Raw genomic sequence first — 16,167 nt, forward strand, 5'->3', positions numbered from 1 at the left:
GTGAATGTCAAGAGGAAAGAAGGAATTTATGATGGAGAAGATGCTTAAGTGAATGATCAGAGATGCAAGAATAGTTGTTAAGAAAAAATTCATCTGAGAAGACAAGCAATGAAGGGCCATAGAAGAGAAATTCGATCAAAGGGTCAAGATATAATCAACAAAGAAGAGATCTGATATCTAGCAAAAAGGTGCTAATCAAAGGATTAGTTAATGAATCATTTTAATAGGTGATACAAGGTAAATCTTCTAACAAATTAGTCCTAATAGACTTGTGTAAATCTCCTAACAAAGTGCTTACTTAATTGTGAGTTTAAATCCTTTAATCAAGGTAAGACCTAATAGTCTTGTAAGACTTTAACAAGGTAGAACTTTCACAGGGTATGATCATATATTGTGATCAAAACTTTGTAGCCATAATTGGCCACACTTTATTGATATAGTAGGGAAGATTTGTGGGTGTCATCCCCACCCCAGTTTTACCTTCACCTTGGAAGGTTTCTAGGTAACCAAAATCTTATGTGTTATGTGTTGATTTACATTTGATATGGTTGTGATACATAGTTAGATATTTTAGTTTATTTGATAAGTTATGAGATGGATGAATGGTGAAATATTTTAAAGTATTGATTCACCCCCCACCCCCTCTCAAAACTTACTTTCCCATTTATATTTCTAAAAATTGGTATCAGAGCTAAGTTCTCTAGAAAGTAAAGTTTTATAGCTTGAGAGGTAAGATCTTTACGATGGAGGTCTACAAATTGGGAAAGACTATTGAGAACTAGAAGATTGAAATGCATCTTTTCCTACATCAACTAAAGGAGGCAAGAGATGAACTGCAACAATCATTAAAGAGAAGAAAGGATATGGTCATTCAAAGAAATGACACTCAATATAAAGAAGAAGACACTACATGATTGTTTGAGGAAAAGAACTCCAAAGAATTTGGTGCAACAATTATAGATCTGATGGAAAAGAATAATGCCCTAAATGAAGAAGTCAGGAATCTAAAAAGGGAACACGAAACTCAATCAGTAATGTTGCGAGAGATATTTGAACTAAAAAAGAAAGACGAGGAAGATAAAGGCATGATTAAAGAAGATAAAATATTACTAGCAAATGGACTTGAGGAGAGGTCATGAAATGTGCAAAATTTTAAAAACACTCAATTGGATTTAATGAATCAACTGATGCTTGCAAATCAAGAACTAAATAGAAAAGACATTGAGATTGCAACTTTGAAATCATAGAATGACCTATTGAAAAATGAATTGAAAGCTAAAAGGTAATTCATTGAAAGGTTTAATAAGCCTAGTGAAGCCATAAAGTACTTTGAAGAATTGATGAGAACACCAAGAAAAAATGGTGATAGTGTTGGATTGGGATATTTTACTACTAAGAAAGGAGAATCATCTTTAAGAGGTGAAAAAATAAGTGATATGGAAAAGAAAAAAAAACCCAATTTTCATCACTGTGGAAAAATAGGTCACACAAAAAATTGTTTTAAAGGTAATACTAGTAATCAAAACCCTAAGCAAAAATACAAGGGACACTACCATAACTGCAAGAAGGAAGGACATCAGACACATGAATGTAGAACAAAGACCATCAACACTCAAAATTTTTAAGGATATTGTTACAACTATCAGAAGTATAGAAACAAAGCATATGAATGAAGATCCAAACCTAAGTGGACATCAAACAAAAAAATAAAGGTATATCATCATGGAAATTATTACTACTGGGATTACAATAAAAGGTATAGTTGTCACTATTGTGGAGAATATGGTAATATTGCTAAAAATTGCATAAGAACACACTTTAGAGGTAATTATAACAAGTGGATGAATGGAGATATTTTATGATTTAGTTGTCTTAAAGCCAGTCATCTAAGTAGAAATTGCCCAACTCGGTCACTTGCACTGAGCAATGAATTCAACAAACCCAAAGGTAAGGTAGATGTTGAAAAGGTAAAGATCTAGATGAACAAAACATGGAGAAAGAAAGAAGATATTGGAACTTCAAGATAAGATGAGGTTACTTTATCCAATGGATCAGGTGATCACATCACACCCAACTAAGAAAGCAAAGGTATGTATGGAACTGACATTTGAAATGATATATTTTCCATCAATTCCAAGCATTTAAGATATGAAAAGGATTTATCAGCATAATTCAAGATGTAATATAATGATTAGAAGGATGAGATATTCTATGTTATTTGTGAGTACTCAAAGCAATTGTCATGATATATGAGTAAGCTATATTGACCAAGCACAATGCAAAACCTATGACGAATAATCTAACAACTATGTAGGTACAAAGAATTCAATGCAAAGGTTTTTTAACTTGTCAATTTTTTTTAGTCAAATTTTCAAATAATTTTTACTTGCCAAATGATCAAGAGAAACCACACAATTTTTGGAAAGAGAATCAAGTGAATGTAAAGGTGATTCTACTGCGTTACTTGACATTTTCATCAAATATTGAGGTATTTTATGTGTTGAGTTACTTTCTTTTCTTAATTTCTAAGCCCTCATAAGTTACAAGGGTAGTAAGTTCATGAATGATAGAAAGTAAGGAAGGAAAAGAAGTTACAAATGTAAAATTGATTAGTAATGATGCATGTGAACCACCAAAGTTTCATGCAATACCTAAGATATCCTACAAGGGAGACTAGTCAAGTGCATTGTCTACAGTTCCATTGAAGGTTTTGATGATACATGGTGTGAGATGTTGTTATATGTGCAAGGTTGGGGAGATTGGAGACCTTGAAACTAGGGAAACATGCTAGAAACTATGTGATAATGGACTTCTAAAGGAGGAGAACAAAATTGTTGAGCAGAAAGGGTTAACCTATGCCCTAGATTTTTCATAGGTTTTCAAGATAGAATAGATTAAGATAATTTTGAGCTGAATCAATGATAACTAGTTATGATTGGAAAATGGTCTTGTCAAAATCACAAAGAGGATCATACGTAGGGTTTCAAGATATCCTACACTAGAAAGACCCAATACCATGAGGTGTGATGCCAAGGAATCAATTGAAAAGGCTACAGGAGCTACCTGGAACAAAAGGGCAATGTCCATATATACCATTATAGACCCTATTATTACATTAGTAGTACATGTGATTTCACATAACTTTTATCAGTCAAGCTGACTTAGTAGTATTCCATGTATTATAGTAGACCTCAATTACAAGATTTCAAAAAGGGATCATAATTATGACCTCACCAAGCTATAGCTATAGTAGCTATTAGAAAACCTTGGAGCAATTAGAAAGATAATAATACTTCATGTAACTTTGGCTCACTTCTTGTTTGTATATTCTTCTATGTGGAAAATACATTTCCCACATTTGGAAAAGTTGTATGCAAGACCATTCGATCCATTACCCATCAAATATGGGATTACATTGATCAATTAGGAGAAAAAATTGACTTAGTAATGATGAGTTATTTTGAAGAATTCAAGTCAATGATGCAAAGATCAAGAATACATGTATCTCTAGTGGAGAGACATTATAATGATGTTTGTTTCCTAGTAGATGTTGACTATACTTATATACAGGTAGTTATTCCTAGGGTGAGATGGTTGAGACCTCTACCTTATGAGTTGAAAATAGATGAAGCATCAATAGCCATCACTACATTACTAGTAGAGGATATAGACAAGAATACAATGACATTTGGTAAATATGAAGAAGCAAAGGCAAGGGTAACCATCAACTTAAAGACTACTACCATAGATAGGAAGAAAAAAAATGATAAAGAAACTAAAAGAGCAATTTGGTGAAGAAGAAGAGGAAGAAGGTCAAGGACCTTTACAATTAATGCAAGGGTTAGAAGAAAACTAGGGTACTTATGCGGAAGAGGTTGAGGAAGAAATAAAGGAATAGGAAAGAAAAGAAAGGGATAGAAGGAAATTCAAAAGCTCAAGAAGACTCCAAAGAAAGATTAACAGAAGTATGTTGCACCTTTAACAAGGTCAAGCACTTGGGTAGCCACTCCACTAGCTAAAGAATCACAATCTAAAGGCAAGAAGAAAGATACTGCAGAGCCAAGAAAACATGCAAAGAAACCAAGGAAGAGTCTTAGAGTCCAAAATGAATTAAATGAGGAGAAGAAAAAATCAGATGACATGATTCAATTCAAAGTCCCTCATTTGATATAGATATTTTTTTGTAATAGTGTAAAGAATAATGTAGATCTGTTAGTCTTTCAATGTATCAATTTTGATAAGTTAGATAATGGAGACAAAAATAATATTGAAGAGGATATATATGATATGATGACTACATTCAAGACTACTCCATTAGAAATTACTAATTCACTACCTAAAAGCGTGTATGAGTGAGTAGAATAAAAATGGAAATTCAACATGATGATTGAAAGGTGGATAAGAGAGGCTACTTTAGCACAAGTTATGCCTATTGTAGATAATTAAATGATTGAAAAAGCCATAGAAAGTTATAAAGGGAAATTTTCTCCAAAATACAAGGGTTTTCACATTTTAAGGAATCAAGTTGAAGAGGTGGTAACCCAAAATACATTACTTTGGAAATCAATCTATGGGTTGAGCACAAAAGAAATAAAAGAGATGGAAGGCACAACAAGGGAAGGCACACAAGAGGACACAAATGTTAATGTTCTAGATATCAATCTTCCACAGGAAGGGAAAAAGAGTCAACATGACTCTATAACTATTGAAGAAATCACTGACAAAACTACATAGAATGTCAATCGACTTAGTGATGATGACATCAATAAATGGCACAAGAAGTCACTAATGCACCTATTCCATGTGAAAATCCTATATTGATAAGGGTTGATGAGCCTCCTAAGGTCAAGATATCACCCACTATGCCATCGCATGTTGCAGAAGACAAAAGGAGAAAGAGGCACATGAGCAATCAACATGTTCGGATAAAATTTTGGAGAAGAAAGATGAGCTTGATAAGGATAATAAGGAACCATCTTCAATGCCAAAATTTGACATGGATATGAAAGAGAAAGAGTTAGATACACTAGAAACATCACTGCCTACTCTACAAAGCTCAGGTATACTAACAATAGTGGTAATTGATAAAGAGGAAAGTGTAGAAAACAAGGGTAAAGAAGATAATCCTACACCAATCTCACCAAAACCTCATGAAGATCATAAGGAGGATGAACAAGGAGAAGAGCATAAGAATAATTCTAAGATTGAGGAGTAGGTGGTCATATAGACACTGGTTACATTACTAGTTAGTACATCACCTCCCATCAGCCAAACTCTTCAAAGACTAAGTACTCAAGAAACCCCTTGCAAATATTAGTATCGAGTACCAACACACCCAAGAGTTCTGACACTACATCATTTGAGGATGTAAATTTGGATGAAATGATTTTTTCCCATAGTTTAATCTTTCAATTATCACACTTGAGGAGATGGAAGTTCTTTAGAAGGATCTACAACAAAAATCTAGGCAAGAAAAGCTCAGGAGAGAGCATATACAGAAACATTTTTTGCATGGCATTAAAGATATTTGTGTAAATTCTTTTGATATTTTAGATTCATTAACCAATAATCCTATCATTGAACAACTTGTACATATAGTTGATAGGATAAAAGATGAAGATATAAAGATTATTTTCAAGTTATTGGAATGGTCTAAAAAGAAGTTTCACACTTAGGTCATGGACAAAATCTCCAGTGCCATAGAACTTAGAGAAGTTGACTTGTAAACAAAGATGGAGAGTGTGAAGCAAAATTTGGAAAATATATATTCTCTATATACTAAAATTTTTAATGTTGACTTATTTACTTAAGAAACTCAACAAACTATTGACAAGTTGCAAGGGGAACTAAAGTCTACTAGATTGCATTGAAAACATCTCCTAGCACAAGTCAACTACATTTTTAGAGACTACTTACACAAGGAAGACTTGTTGAGTTGCAAGCTAAGGATACAACCATCAAATCAACTTTGATAAGTATTTAGTCCATTTTGACCCTCACATGAAAGTTTTGCAACAAGATCTCACATTTTTTGAATCACTACTGGAGAAAGATTCTCATCTTTTAACTAAAGAAGACCTAGTAGACATAGAAGCAAACTTGGAGATTCCAATTCAATATTTAGATGTAGCAAGAGATAATTAGGATTTCACATTAGGAATCATTATGCAAGTCCACAAAACATTTTTGGATAAACACACTTTATGTGTACTACCCTCAATGACATAAGGTCAAAAAGGGGGAATTTATGTCAAGATAGATGGTATATAAAGATAGGAGTAATATACTTTTAAAGAAGAACAATTTTTGATAATATCTACTCAAGGGGAGTTACAGAACTAGAGTGCAATATTTTGAAGTATTTACCTAGGGGGAGTAACAAGGTAATGAGACAACATTTTTGTAGATTTTGAAATTTTGTATATAGATCGAGCAAATATTCTAGATTGTCTAAATTATGTGGTCTACACAATAATATATGCCATGACCTAGTGTTTTTGTCACTCATGTCAAAGGGGGAGATTGTTAATCTCATTGAGGTTTTGACAAAGTTAGTGACAAAACACTTAGTCATTATCTAGCAGAGTTAGTCAGTCATCATTGTAATTGAGCCACTACTTAGGCCAAGTAAATAAAGAAAGCTAAGAAAAAGCATTTAGACAATACATGCCAAGCTGATATGACAAGTTAGTATATGTTGAGCATTAGTTAATGTTGAGTCTTTCAAGAACTAACAAATAGTATGTGCCGAGTCATTCATGAGCTAAGCAATAGTATGTTTTGAGTTATTCAAAGGTTGAGTAACAAGAAAGAGCATAGTTATCATCGAGCATCATAAGTATATTGATGTTAACCAACGAGTCATGGAAATACAATTTTGTAATAGCACAAACTCATATGTAACCATTTTTGGCCAACATAATCTTTAATTTGTGATATTGTGAGATAATAAAATAGTCATTTCACACATACCAAGGTAACCTAAGTAACCAATAAGAAAAAAAGGGAAGCTTTAAGTGGCAATAATAATCAACCAAAGTTGTTTATTATGACCTAAGATCATCTCCAAATGCCTATTTAAAGAGGCAAATCCTAAGGGGGAGTATCAGATGTGAAGAGGAGTATCATAGGCAAAGAAGAGTGAATGAAAAGAGGAAAGAAGGAATTCATGATGGAGAAGATGCTTAAGTGAAGGATTAGAGATGTAGAATTAGTTGATAAGAAAAAAGTCATTTGAGAAGACAATCAGTGAAGGGTTAAAGTAGAGAAATTCAATCAAAATTTTCAAGATATAATCAACAAAGAGGAGATTTGATATCTAGTAGAAAGGTGATAATTGAAGGATTAGGTACTGAATCATTTTGAAAAATGATATAGGGTAAATCTCTTAATAGAGTAGTCCTAACAAACTTGGGTATATCTCCTAACATAGTGCTTACTTAATTGTGAGTTTAAATCCTTTCATCAAGGTAAGACCTAATAATCTTGTAAGTCTTTAACAGGGCAAACCTTTCATAGGGTACAATCATAGATTATGATAAAAAAAAAATTGTAGCCATAATTGGCCACACTTTATTGTTGCAGTAGTGAAGATTTGTTGGTGTCATCCCCACCCCAGTTTTACCTTCACCTTGGAGGGTTTCTAGGTAACCAAAATATTTTGTGGTATGTGTTGATTTACATTATGTTATCGTTGTGATACATAGTTAGATATTTTAGTTTATTTGATAAGTTATGAGATGGATGAATGGTGAAATGGTTTTTATGGTTAAATTTTTTAATTAATTATTCACCCCTCTCTTAGAACTTACTTTTCCATTTATATTTCCAACAATATATTGGTAACACTTCAATACTCTCCCTTTTATTATGCTTCTCTTTCACACTTCATCTTTCCTTTGATTATTATTCTCATTTGGAAACTTCATATTCTCTCCCTTTCACTTCCATCTTATCCAAGTCTTGCTCCTTGCCAATAATTAGTAGTGTGTATTTCATCATGTAACTCACTCTCCATACAATACTCTCCCTTCCATAGTTGTATATTTAATTCAGTTAACCGACTCTCCCTTTGACAACAATGGCAAAGGTAAAATTAAGCTTTAGATGAAACTTATGTTCCATGTAGTTATACCTTGTACCTTACATGTACCAATTACTTGTGTTTCAACACATCATTTTCACAACTTTAGGACTTCCTAGAGAGTGAAATCATGCATAAACTCACAAATAAATGTTCTAATAAAACATGAATTGATGCAATCCTACATTTTCTCTTAGTGAACATTAGATAGGGGAAGGACCCTTAATTTACCTATTAGATATTGAAAGGTATCCTTAGGTAATGGCTTGGTGAATATATCTGATATCTTCTCCTTTGACTTTACATACTCCAACCCAACCTTACTTGTTTCCCATGCATTGGTTCTCTCCAATAGTGACACTTGATAGATATATACTTTATTTTTGCATGCATCACTAGATTCTTTAAAATGTTTATAGTACATGTGTTTTCATATTAGATTTTTATAGGATAATTCACTTCCTCTTGTAGTCCTTCTAGTAATTATTTTATCCATTTAATATTATAACAATTTATTCTACCATCTATATATTATGCCTTAGTAATGGGCTATGAAATATAACTTTGTTTCTTGCTTATCCATTTCACTAGCCTTTCTCCTAAATTCAAAGCTCCACCTCTAGTATTTTTTATGTCATCAACACTTCTAACCCAATCAGCATTACTATAAACTCTTAGCTCAAAGTCTTCATCTTTCTTATACCATAAACCATAATCATCTATCCCTTTCAAATATCTAAAGATTATATTTATAGAAATTGTGTGTGTTTCCTTAGGATTGGAAGAAATCTTGCCACTATACCTACAACATAGCAATATATGGTCTACTATGGACAACATATTGTATCTTACCAATCATAGATCTATACAATGTCTCATTTACCTTGGTAGTATTATCCTCCTTTGATAGATTAAACAATGTGATCATCAATGTACCAATTGGTCTACAATATTCCATGCCAAATGTCTTCAAGATCTCTTTGATATATTTGGACTATGTGATATATTTTCCATCCTTCACTTGTTGAACTTATAATCCAATAAAGAAGTTGATCTCACCAAACATAGACATCTCAAACTCTTTCCTCATTTCATCAACAAATATCTTTCACATCAATTCATGTGCTCTAAATATAATGTCATCAACAAATATTTGGGTAATCAAGATGTTACCCTCTGATTCACTCTTTAAATAGAAGTTACTATTCTCACTAGTTCTAACAAAACCAATTTTCATTAAATATGAATGTAACTTGAAACATGCTTGAGGTATCTTCTTCAATCCATATAAAGTCTTTTGTATCTTACATACTATGTTCTTGATGAGGGCACAATCCAAGACAAAATGAACACAACAAGAAAGGGGAAATATTATTATCAGAAATGATATACTATTACATTCAGTACAAAAAAAATAGACTACATGACATGCCTTATGGGCTTACAATGTTATTAGATTCTAGAGAAAACCCTTCTCATAGTACCTTCTCCCAAAATCCAAAAATTGCCTTTACAATACTAGAAATGACCTTAAGAAACCCAAATTATGTTTAGGGTTAGGAATATATGTTAAAATATTCCATTTGGAATCCACCACCAAAATATAAGGTTCTAGAAAATACATCAAAAGTCAGTGTAAAATTAGAAGAATCCAAAAATGGTAGTAGAACTTTCGGGAGGCATAACTTTTGATCCGGGACTCTGATTGACAAACCATTTTCATTTTTAGAAAGCTCTCCAAGCTCTCTATAGCCCTATGGACTAGATTTTCTCATCTTCCATTTTTTAGGCTTGTATGAGGCCATTTAGTGCCTATCTAACTTTGAAGCACTCTTAGGAGGTCTCCAGGCAACTTGGAACTACAATAACTTTCAAATTGTAAAGCCTTTTGACTTGATTCTTTTTCTAGAGTGCTTTAAATTATAGGTATAATCATCCCTCCAACTTACACCCTCTAACTCATCATAATTATGGCTCAATTATAAAATAACCTATTTTTTACATTGGCACGTATCCCAAGGTGCTCAAAAACTCTAACCTAGAAAATGAGTAGTGGAACTATGAGAGTTGGAATCTCTATTTGACCCAAATGGGTATCTCGAAATGAAAATGCTTTAAACATAAGCTAACATTAAGCATATTTTTGGGTGATATAGGATTGCCCTTACACCATTGGATGCTCCTACATCAGACACCCAGGGTACATTGTAAAGTGACCCTGTCACTTTATATCTAGTAGAGGAAAACCCAAATAGGCAACCTCTATTGTGGATATCCAAGTTGAGACTTATATTGGTCATCCTTTCCACTTCACTAGGTATTCTTCATACTACCTATTTTTGGTACTCCATCCCACACGACTATCTAGAATTTCTTCAATATCTTCCTTCGTAGAAGTAGGAATTGGACAGGGCTCCAGCATCAACTCCTCATCTAAACCATCATCATGATATTATATTAAGTATAAAATATTGAAAATAGGAGAAATGTGAATCCCATCTGGAAACTCCACCTCATATGCATTCCCTAAATCATGTTTCTTCAAAATTTTGCAAGGGCCGAATTTCTTCATCTTCAACTTGTTGTAGGTACCCACTAGAAATTGTTCCTTTCTCAAATATACCATAATCTAATCTCTAACTTGGAACTCCTTATGCCTCCTCTTTTGATCTACCCTAGCCTTATACTGTAGGTTCATCTTGATAGTATCTTCTTGCACTTTCTCATGTAGGTTCATGAAATGTTCAACAAAGTCTTCTACTTTAGCACTTGTCCTCTTCCCTTGCTCCATCTTCCTCAGCTTTGGTGCATTCCTTGGACTACTCCCATATACAAATTTGAATGGTGATCTACCAGTACTCCTATTTGTAGAATTATTATAAGCAAATTCTACTTTTGGTAGAATCAAATCCCATCCCTTGGGTTTATCTCTTACTAAACACCTTAGCAAATTGCCCAAACTTCTATTCACTACTTTTGTTTGTCCATCAATCTTTGGATGATGTGAAGAACAAAAATTCAATTTTGTCTTTAACTTCTTCCACAAAGTCCTCTAGAAATACCCAAAAACATTAGTATCTCTGTTAGAAACTATACTTTTTGAAGACCACGTAGCCTCACCACTTTTTTGAAAAAAAAAATTGCAATATGCACTGCATCATGAGTCTTGTGGCATGGAATCAAATGTACCATATTGGAGAACCTATCAACCACCACAAATGATGAGTCATTACCCCTTTGTGTCCTTGGAAATCTAAGAAAAAAATCCATATTTATGTCCTCCCAAGGCTTAAATGGAATAGACAATGGCTGATAGAGTCCAGTATTTTGAATAATCCTTTGGTTGTTTGACATACTTAAAAACTTTGTACAAACTTCTTCACATCCTATGACAATTGAGGCAAAAATAATGCTCTCTAATCATGACAATGGTCTTATCTTGACCAAAGTGTCCTTCCATCCCTCCACTATGCTTCTCCTTGATCAAGTTCTCCTTCATGGAACTCCTTGGAATACACAATTGGCCTCCCTTGGACAACATACCATCCTAAATCATATAATCTAGCGACCTGGTCTTGTCTAGAGTACCAGGTTGTTTACAAACCTTCCAAGCATCTGTAAAGTTAGGATCCTTAGGGTTACAGATTCTTGAGTTCATCAAACCCAACCACTTCAATCTACATTACTATCAACAACAACTATCTCCTACTTAATGCATCTGCAACCTTATTAGACCTTCTGCTTCTATTTTTTAATACAAATGTATAGCTTTGCATGAACTCTACCCATTTTAAATGTCTCTGATTCAATTTACCTTGGCTATTTAGGTACTACAATTCTTGGTGATCAGTATACAAAAAAAATCTTTTGGAAACAAAGAATTCCTCCATTTCTTTAAGGCCTAAACTATTGCATAGAACTCCTAATCATAAATAGAATACTTCTTCTTTGTAGCATTCAATTTTCCACTAAAATAAGCAATAGGTTTACCTTCTTGGCTCAACACAACCCAAATAGCATTGCCACTAGCATCGCAATCCACCTGGAATACTTTGTTGAAATTAGGAAGTGCCAACACAAATTGCTCTATCACCTTCTTCTTCAGCAATTCAAAACTCCTTGCAGCTCCTGTAGTCCACTTGAACTCTTTTCTATATACCCCCCCTCATTGTTTTAGTTAGGAGTGCACATATACTACTAAAATTCTTAATGAACTTCCTATAAAAACTAGCCAAACCATAGAATGATCTTACATCAGTGGTAGACCTTGGAGTAGGTCATTCCAAGATGACCTTTACCTTCTCTTGGTCCATTTTGAGACCCTTAGCTTATACAAAAAACCCCAAATAGACTAACTCTCTTTTGAAAAATCTACACTTCTTCAAATTGATCAATAATTTCTCTTCCCTCAACCTTTCAAGGACACTATGAATGTGAAATAACTATTCATTCAAAGACTTACTGAAAATGAAAATATCATCCAGATAGACAATAACAAATTTTCCCAAAAATTTCTTTAGTACCTCATTCATAAGAAACATGAAGGTGCTTGGCACATTGGTTAGTCCAAAGGGCATGACTAATAACTCATATAGATCCTACTTGGTCTTGAATACAATCTTCCACTCATCTCCCTCTTGTATCCATATCTAGAAATAACCACTCTTGAGATCTATCTTTTTGAAATACTAAGCTCCACTCAAACAATCCATAAGATCCTACATTCTTGGCAAAGGAAACTAATACTTGATGGTTATTCTATTTATGGCCCGAGAGTCTATGAACATTCTCCACTCTCTATCCTTCTTTGGTACCAATACTATAGGTACTACACATGGACACAAGCTCTCTTGAATCAAAACTTTCCTCAATAGCTCCTAAACTTGTTTGTTTAGCTCCTCAGTCTCATTAGGAGTCATCCTATGAGAAACCTTATTAGGAAAACTAGCTCCAGGGACTAAATATATTTGATGATTAATTTTTCTTATTGGTGGCAACCCTTTTGGAACATTACCAGAGATGACATCTCCATTCTCACTTAATAGACCTAAAACTTCAAGTGGAATTTCACTACTACCCTCCTTATTTTTTCTAATAATTAAAGCATAACACATATGTTTATGTTTCATGCCATCTAGAAATTTTATTCCATCAACAAGAAATACCCTAGCATTACTACATACCTTTACACCCTGCTTTATCAAGGGTTTTAGTTTGTGGTGAACTCCATCCTTTGTCAGATAATATGTATTTGCATGACCATCATGTAGAGCATGCTTATCCAACTACCATAGCCTTCCCAACAATAAATGGAAAACATTCATTGGAATGATGTCAAAGATACCCTCATCATGGTAACTCCCAATCTTGAACTTTACCAAACATTGCTCACTAACCAAGAGCTTATGATCATCTTTTACCAAAGCAATTTGATAGGGTTGGGGGTGTTTCTCTCTCTTGAGCTTTATCTTTGAGACCATCACCTCTGACACCAAGTTGTTAGTGCTTCCACCATCAACAATCACATCACAACATTTACCGTCACACTTGCACCTAGTATGAAAAAAACTCCTCCTTTGTCCAAGTTTAGTCTCACCACTCAGTAAGACCCTTTAATTAACTAGAACCTCTCCTCTTTCTACATCCTCTAAATGTGATGACTATGCATCCTCATCCACATGAGCAACCCTTGCTTGACCATCAGCTCTCCTATCTGTCCTTCCTTGACATTGAGGGCATTCAAAGGCATGATGACCTTCTTCATTACATAAAAATAGGTAACACAGAAGCCTCCTCTTCCTCTTTGATCTCCAAATTTTTGATCACGAGAGTGGTTGAAACCCTTGTTCCCCTGATTTTGGCTAGTACCCACATCTTCATTTTTCTTCTAGTTCTCATTTTAGCCTCCAAATGACCTACCACCACTCCTTCCTCCTTGATTGTGCCCTCTTTGCCTTCCATGAATTTTTTTTTTTACCTTCTCCCTAACTTGCAAGGAAAACTGGTATGCCTCTTCGATGCTAGTCATTCTAATAAGACCTAACTCCTCCGAAATGTTAGGTCTTAACCCACTAAGGTAATGAGAAACCTTCTCCTTATTTTCTTTTGTATACCCTACCCTAATAAGAACTCAGTAAAATTCCTTTGTGTATTCTTGGACAAATTTTCTTGCTTGCTTTAACTCTTGCATCTTTTTGAACAAATCAAGCTCGTAATCAACAAGAATGAATTGCTTCTTTAATTTGTCTACCATGTGATCCCATCTAGTGATTTTATCCTTTCCTCTTCTATTTCTTCCCAACTAAATCTCTTACCACCAAATTTTGGCATGACCTTTCATACTCAAAATATTCCTCCATCTCATTGATCCAATCGATCAACTCATCCAGGTTTAGATTTCCCAAAAAGATGTCGATGTCAATTTTAGGTCTTTTTCCAAGCTTGGAAATGGCCCTAAAAAGCCTCTACTCTACCTAGTTTAGGAATTCTCTATCTCCTTCTCCTTTCTACCCAATATTTCCTTCTTCTTCATTTTCTTCCTCACTTTCATCGCCTACGGCAACATTCACCCCTCTACAAATTTACACCTATAATGCCTAGACTTGTCTCTACAGGGCTCTAACCTCAGGAGTAACAACTTTGACCCTTACACCATGCTCCCTTCATGGAGGTATCTTCTTGTATCAAAACCCACAACCACACAGCCATGGTGCAAACTACCTCATAGTCGAGGCTTTGTCTACACACTCAGGAAAACCTTGCTTTGATACCACTTGATGAGAGCACAATCCAAGACAAAAAATGAACAAAAAAACAAAGAGGAAATATTATTATCAAAATTGATGTGCCATTACATTCAGTACAAAAAAAAAAAGACTCCATGACATGCCTTATGGGCTTACAATGTTATCAGATTATGGAGAAAACCCTTCTCACAGTACCTTCTCCCAAACTCCACCAAAAACTGCCTTTACAATGCCAAAAGTAACCTTAAGTAACTTGAATGAGGTTTAGGGTTAGGAATAAATTTTAGAATATTCCATTTGACATCTACCACAAAAATAGAAGGTTCTAGAAAACACTTCAGAAGTTGGTGTAAAATTAGAAGAATCCAAAAATGGTAGTCCAACTTCTGGGAGGCATAACTTTTGATTTGAGACTCTGATTGATGAATCGTTTACATTTTTGAAAAGATCTCCAAGCACTCTATGGCCCTATGGATAAGCTTGACTCATCACCCATTTTCAAGCCTATACAAGGCTTTTTAGTGCCTTAAATATGACTTCGAAGTGCTCTTAGCAGGTCTCTAGGCAACTTAAAACTATAATAACTTTCAAATGGTAAAGCCTTTTGACCTTTTTTTTTTTGGAATGCTTTAAATGATAGGTATAGTCATCCCTCCAAATTACACCCTTTAACTCATTATAATTATGGCTCAATTATAAAATAACCTATTTTCTACATTGGTACGTATCCCAAGGTGCTCAAAAACTCTAACCCAAAAAACTCTTTATTTGACCCAAATGGATATCTAGAAATGAAAACACTTTAAATAAAAACTAACACTAAGATTATTTTTAGGTGATAGAGGATTTCCCTTACACCACTAGATGCTCTTGCATCAGTTCTTCTGTCTTGAGTCTATAATGTTGATCTCAAATTGGTTTTGACAATTGAGTGTCAACACACTTAAGATATTTACTAAGTTCATGCCAAGCTAGTAATACATGCTTAGTTGAAATGAGTGTTGAGTCAATCATGTGCCGAGTAGATAGACCATGCCAACTGATTCAAGTGTCGACTAATTAGTTGATGCCAAGCAATTCAGTATCAAGCCAAAAATAGAACTATAGTATGTGCCAAGCATCAATATTATAAAGTTTCAAGTAATACAGATTAGATCTAGTTGTTTGCAATGGCACAAACAACTATGTAAACTATTTTTATGCTAACTTATGGATAAATCTCAAAGCTTTGGAGATAAGGACAAATCTATTTGGATTCCCAATGCAATAAACATGCAACCAATTAGAAAATTTGAAGGGATTAAGTGGAAAAATGAATGAATCTTAACCATAGATTCA

The sequence above is a fragment of the Cupressus sempervirens genome, chromosome 10 (genome assembly GCF_028749045.1).
Source record: "Cupressus sempervirens isolate cs-2001-9-10 chromosome 10, ASM2874904v1, whole genome shotgun sequence".
NCBI classification, from domain to species: domain Eukaryota; kingdom Viridiplantae; phylum Streptophyta; class Pinopsida; order Cupressales; family Cupressaceae; genus Cupressus; species Cupressus sempervirens.